This window comes from Lampris incognitus, chromosome 5, assembly GCF_029633865.1.
Source record: "Lampris incognitus isolate fLamInc1 chromosome 5, fLamInc1.hap2, whole genome shotgun sequence".
In the NCBI taxonomy this organism is placed as follows: Eukaryota; Metazoa; Chordata; class Actinopteri; order Lampriformes; family Lampridae; genus Lampris; species Lampris incognitus.
The window spans coordinates 7,031,616-7,038,434 of NC_079215.1; the positions used below are offsets into that span (position 1 = coordinate 7,031,616).

The 6,819-nt window shown below is 54.1% G+C and overlaps 1 non-coding gene across 1 annotated transcript; it reads right to left on the reverse strand.

The window, feature by feature from the left end:
• Positions 1-6,269: 6,269 nt before the first annotated feature.
• Positions 6,270-6,342, reverse strand: trnat-ugu (transfer RNA threonine (anticodon UGU)). The gene has a single exon. It is a non-coding gene; the product is annotated as a tRNA-Thr (tRNA).
• Between the last annotated feature and the right edge of the window lie 477 nt (positions 6,343-6,819).

Sequence of the window (6,819 nt, forward strand, 5' to 3'; positions counted from 1 at the left end):
CAAGGGGTCCGTGAAAATAACATATATTTAAAAAAAAGATCCTATGACATTTATAGAAATAGGATTATTTTACTCAAATGTGACTGAGGCCTTTATCTACCTAAACTATAAAGGGTAACAGGACTTTTTTCTCTAATTACATCTGTTTCACAAGGGTAATTTATTGTATTTTAATAAGAGATCTCGCTCCCGTTTGCATTGTTAAAAGTTACTGCATAAAAATTCTGTTGTTACATATATCTGAAAGTTACTGAATACATGTTGTGTTTTGTTACATATATCTGAAAGTTACTGAATACATATTCTGTGTTGTTACATATATCTGAAAGTTACTGAATACATATTCTGTTTTGTTACATATATCTGAAAGTTACTGAATACATATTCTGTTTTGTTACATATATCTGAAAGTTACTGAATACATATTCTGTTTTGTTACATATATCTGAAAGTTACTGAATACATATTCTGTTTTGTTACATATATCTGAAAGTTACTGTGTGGTGGACACGTATTGGGGACAGAATTCAACCCAGGAACTAAGGGTTAAGTCATGGTTGCCCTGGCAGGTTAACGCAGGGTTAAGTTATGGTTGTCCAGCCAGTTTTCTGGTTTTTCTTGCCACCTCCGCTCAGTCGAGCTGTGGTTTGGTTGTCTCGCTGATTTACCGTGGATTAAAGAAAGTTGCCTACACGGCTAAAGTGTGAACCTACGGTCTTCTCCGTTGCTTCGGCTCTACACTGGTGACCCCGACGTCGGTTTTCGGATAAGTTTTCTGAAACCACACACATTATGGCTACGAACGCCGTTGCAATTAAACTGCCGGAGTTTTGGGAGTCTTCCGGGGCTACATGGTTCGCGCAGGCTGAGGCACAGTTCGCGCTCAGAGACATAACAGCAGACGAGACCAGGTACTACTACGTAGTGGCAGCGCTGGGGGGCGCTACGGCTTCCAGGATAAGCGGTTTCATAACCAACCCACCGGCCGATGGTAAATACGCCGCACTTAAACATCTCCTCCTTGAAACTTTTGAACTGTCAGCAACGGAGAGAGCACGTCGCCTCTTCGCAATTCAGGGCTTGGGAGATGGCAAACCATCGGAGCTAATGAGCAGGATGTTAAACCTACTGGGTCAAGAAAAGCCATGTTTCCTGTTTATGGAGCTGTTTCTGCGCAACATGCCGCCCCACGTCCAGACCGCGCTCGCTAACTCCACCATCACTGATCCCCGTGAGCTGGCAAAGGAGGCTGACCGATTCTTCGTCGCTACACAACGTTCCTCCCATGCCGGGGTGCTGGCTCCTACCTTCACTGGCCCCCCGCCGACATCGTGGGCGTGGCCCGACGGTGGCGCCACAGCATCAGACCGCTACAAGCCCTCTGGACTCTGTATGTACCACGCTCGATTTGGTGCGAAAGCTAAACGGTGCCGTTCCCCCTGCAACTACAGGCCGACGGAAAACGAGAGGGCCAACACTCAGTAGTGGCCATGAGTGTTGGCGATACGAGCAGGCTACTCTTCATCCTCGACACCATCTCCGGTCGGCGATTTCTTTGTGACACGGGCGCACAGAGAAGCGTGCTCCCTGCTACTGACGTCGACATCATGGGCGGGGAGCGGGGCCCCCAGTTGGCGACGGCTGACGGCAGCCCTATCCACACCTACGGCGTGCGGTCTGTAGAACTGTGTTTTGGTGGACAACGTTTCACGTGGGAGTTCGTCATGGCCAATGTAACGCTTCCCCTCCTCGGAGCTGATTTTTTGTGCGCTTACGGTTTGCTAGTGGACATTCAGAACAGCCGTCTGGTCGATGCCTTAACCTTCTCCTCCTTCGCATGTACGCGGAGGGAAGCGGCCTATGCAGGTCTAGCCAACTCTCTCTCAGAGGCAGACAAGTTCACCCGCCTCCTCGCTGAGTTCCCTGACCTCACCCAGCCTACCTTCTCTGCACCCACCGCTAAGCATGGGGTGGAGCATCACATTGCTACGAAGGGGCCCCCGGTCTACGCCAGAGCCAGGCGTCTCGACCCCGCCAAACTCGCCATTGCCAAGTCTGAGTTCGAGCACCTGGAACGCATGGGGATCATCCGCCGCTCTGACAGCCCGTGGGCGTCCCCACTCCACATCGTCGCTAAGCCTGATGGAGGTTGGCGCCCATGCGGGGACTACCGCCGACTAAATGACGCCACCACGCCTGACCGCTATCCTGTCCCGCATATCCAGGACTTTTCTGCAAACCTGTCTGGCAAATGCGTCTTCTCAAAAGTCGACCTGGTCCGTGGTTATCATCAAGTTCCCGTGCACCCCTCAGACATCCCCAAGACAGCGGTGACAACCCCATTCGGCCTATTTGAATTCCTACGAATGCCATTTGGACTCAAAAACGCAGCCCAGTCCTTTCAGCGGCTGATGGATTCAGTGCTCCGTGGCCTTCCTTTCATCTTCGTCTATTTGGACGACATAGTCATCGCCAGCGCCTCCGAGGAAGAACACCTGTCCCATCTTCATGCCCTCTTCACACGCCTCAGCCAGCATGGGCTGATCGTCAACCCGGCGAAGTGCCGGTTCGGGCTGACAGCCATTGATTTCCTCGGGCACCGCATCACTGGGGACGGGGCAGTCCCCCTGCCCTCAAAGGTGGAAGCGGTGGCGGCCTTTCCGCGCCCCCAAACAGCTCGTGCGCTCAGGGAGTTCATCGGGATGGTGACATTCTACCACTGCTTCATTCCTCGAGCCGCCTTTATCATCCGGCCACTGTACGAGGCGCTGAAAGGCATGTCCCCCAACCAGGCGGTCGACTGGACAGCAGAGCGGGACCGTGCGTTCACCGAGACTAAAGCTGCGCTCTCCCAGGCTACCCTGCTAGCGCATCCTTCACCTACAGCGCCTATTTCCATAACCACGGATGCATCGGACTATGCTGTTGGTGCGGTTCACGAACAGTGGGTGGGGGGGGCTTGGCAGCCTTTGGCCTTTTTCAGTCGCCAGCTTACACCCCGAGAGCGCAAGTATAGTACTTTTGACAGGGAACTCCTCGGTCTCTGGCTCGCCGTCCGGCATTTCCGTTTCCTGCTAGAGGGCCGCGAGTTTACTGCGTACGTGGACCACAAGCCCCTCACGTTTGCCATGTCCAAGACGGCCGAGCCATGGTCCGCTCGCCAGCAGCGACAACTCTCCTACATTTCGGAATTCACTACCGACATCCAGCACGTCGCTGGTAAGTCTAACCAGGTAGCTGACTGCCTGTCTAGGGCAGTGATTGGAGCGGTCCACCTAGGCCTTGACTATGCACAGATGGCTGCTGACCAGGCCACGGACCCGAGCATCCTCCGTCTCCGGGCCTCCGACACGGGGCTCCGCCTGCAGGACGTTCCTTTCAGCGACACAGGTGTCACCCTCCTGTGTGACGTCTCCACAGGACAGCCCAGGCCCATCGTCCCGCACAGCTGGAGACGCCCCGTATTTGAAGCTGTGCACGGCCTCTCTCATCCAGGCGGTAAGCCATCCGTGCGCCTGACCTCTGCTAAGTTTGTGTGGGAGGGACTTAAGAGAGACGTGAAAGCGTGGGCCGACTCGTGTGTTGCCTGTCAGCGGGCTAAGATACACCGCCACATTAAGGCGCCCCTGGAACGCTTCGCAGTGCCGGAGAGACGATTTGACCATGTCCACGTCGACCTGGTTGGTCCCCTACCCCCCTCCCATGGGTTCACCTACCTCTTCACTGTGGTGGACAGGACTACGCGCTGGCCTGAAGCTGTTCCCCTGGCATCCACGACGTCTGCTGATGTGGCCCGGGCTTTTATTGGGTCGTGGGTCTCACGTTTCGGTACGCCTTCCGACCTTTCATCTGACCGCGGGCCACAGTTTACCTCAGAGCTATGGAATGCTGTGGGTGAGGCTCTGGGCGTCAAGCTTCATCGCACTACCGCCTACCACCCTCAGGCGAACGGCCTATGTGAGCGCTTCCACCGGTCCATGAAGGCTGCGCTTCGGGCTACTCTCAAGGACTGCAACTGGGTCGACAAGCTCCCATGGGTCATGCTGGGCCTGCGGACCGCCCCGAAGGAAGACCTACAAGCCTCCTCTGCGGAGCTGGTGTACGGCACGCCGCTGCGAGTCCCAGGCGATTTCATGCCCAATGCAACGCGTCCCTGGTCAGCTGTGGACCAACGAGCCTCCTTGCTGGACGGGGTCAGAGCTTTCACACCCGTCCCTACCGCCCAACACGGCGCTCCGGTGTCCCAGGTGCCCCCAGGTCTGCAGTCAGCGGACTACGTGTTCATCCGTCACGACGCACACCGCCCCCCTCTGCAACCCCCTTATGACGGCCCCTTCCGCGTCCTGGAACGGGGAACTAAGCACCTGGTGGTGGATTTTGGGGGCACGGCCGAGCATGTTTCAGTGGACCGAGTTAAACCCGCACACCTGGACTTGACGCAGCCGTTGGAGTTAGCCCAACCTCCTCGTCGCGGTCGTCCCCCGGCTCCGCCTCCTCCCCCCGTGGAGGCCCGAGCTGCCTCTTCTGCTCCTCAGGCCGACCTCCACAGGCCCGCGTCAATGCCTCCCACAGACACTCCGGCCCCTGTTATCCGGAGCCGCCGCGGACGGCCTGTCGTCCACCCGCGCCTGCCTGACTTCGATTACTAGGGCGAATTCTGGGGGGGCTCATGTGGTGGACACGTATTGGGGACAGAATTCAACCCAGGAACTAAGGGTTAAGTCATGGTTGCCCTGGCAGGTTAACGCAGGGTTAAGTTATGGTTGTCCAGCCAGTTTTCTGGTTTTTCTTGCCACCTCCGCTCAGTCGAGCTGTGGTTTGGTTGTCTCGCTGATTTACCGTGGATTAAAGAAAGTTGCCTACACGGCTAAAGTGTGAACCTACGGTCTTCTCCGTTACTTCGGCTCTACAACTGAATACATATTCTGTTTTGTTAACTATATCTAAGTTACAACTGAAAGCTCTTATTTTTGCCCCAAAGAGTGAATAAATGCTATAATGCAATTTAAAATGCAGTTTCTACTGTTTCTATCAAATTGCAACCCCCCTCCCCCAAGATCAGGTGGAGGGGTCCTCAGGGGTAGATCAAAAATACGCAGGGGGGGTCCAGGACCCCAACAAGGTTGAGAACCACTGGATTAGTCGACTGGTTAACGTTGCCGCCCCCTGTGCGGGAGATCCGGGTTCGCGGTCCGGCCCGGCTGCCCCCCCGAATTCGCTATAATACTATATTAAAATGTAGTATGGAAAAAATATAGCACAATAAAAATGCCGGGATTTATAGTTTTCTCCAAAAAAAAAATCTAATATGGGGCGTCCGGGTAGCGTAGCAGTCTATTCCGCGGCCTGCCAGGTTATGAGTGGTTATAACCGCCACCTCTGGAGTCATACATGAGCCCTCACAAGCCTAGAATCAGATCCCTCAGACACCATAGAGGTTTCTCTACCTACTGTTCTCGCCCCTCCAGGTCACTATTTTTTTTTTAATGAATCAAAAATAACCAGTTTTGGGCGTCCGGGTGGCGTGGCGGTCTGTTCCTTTGCCTACCAACACGGGGATCGCCAGTTCGAATCCCTGTGTTACCTCCGGCTTAGTGGGGTGTCCCTACAGACACAATTGGCGGGAAGCCGGATATGGCTATGTGTCCTGGTCACTGCACTAGCGCCCCCTCTGGTCGGTGTGGGCGCCTGTTCGGGGGGAGGGGGAACTGGGGGGAATAGCGTGATCCTCCCACGCGCTACATCCCCCTGGTGAAACTCCTCACTGTCAGGTGAAAAGAAGCGACTGGTGACTCCACATGTATCAGAGGAGGCACGTGGTGGTCTGCAGCCCTCCCCGGATGGCTCAGAAGAGTAGGGTAGTTGGTCAAGTGCAGTTGGGGAGGAAAAGGGGGGGAGGGGGAGAATGTTGAATTTCAGGGACTTTAGACTTACTCCACTATATTTCAAAGCAAATGTCCCTGCTTTTAATTCCACTTAATTTCTAACAGAGTGGTGCTAATTAATTTTTTTTCTTTAATTCAGGGTTTATGTCCATAGATATCCAAAAGCAAGACTCAGACAGGTCACTAAGATTTTCTTAATTAAAGCAAGATCAACTGCTCAGTTTAATCACGGTGTGTCCGGTTTGTTGGCAACGCTTTCTGTTGCCCGTTAGTAATTCAGTGTTTCAGACGACTTGGACTCGAAACACGTCCTCAGAACACAAAGACAGAACCACACATATCCAAGAACTACAAGAACACATATATCCAGACTAAAAAGCTGACAGGCCCCAGCGAGATTTGAACTCGCGACCCCTGGTTTACAAGACCAGTGCTCTAACCCCTGAGCTATGGAGCCTCGACCGTGCTCCTCTGGTTGATGGTCTTCACAGGTGGACCTGGGATTTGTGTTATCAGGTCTGGGTCACATGGGGTAAAAAAACAAATCAGAGACTGAATTTATCAAACTTGTTTTTTTTAGGGGGGGGGGGCTCCCCCCATTTTCTCCCCAAATGTATCCGGCTAATTACCCCCCTCTTCTGAGCCGTCCCGGTCTCTGCTCCACCCCCTCTGTCGCAGACTACCACATGCCTCCTCCCATACATGTGGAGTCGCCAGCTGCTTCTTTTCACCTGACAGTGAGGAGTTTCACCAGGGGGACGTAGCGCGTGGGGGGGGGTCACGCTATTCTCCTCAGTTGCCCCGACTGACCAGAGGGGGCGCTGGTGCAGCGACCAGCACACATACCCACATCCGGCTTCCCAGCTGCAGACATGGCCAGTTGTTTCTGTAGGGACGCCCGACCAAACCGGCGGCAACATGGGGATTCGAACCG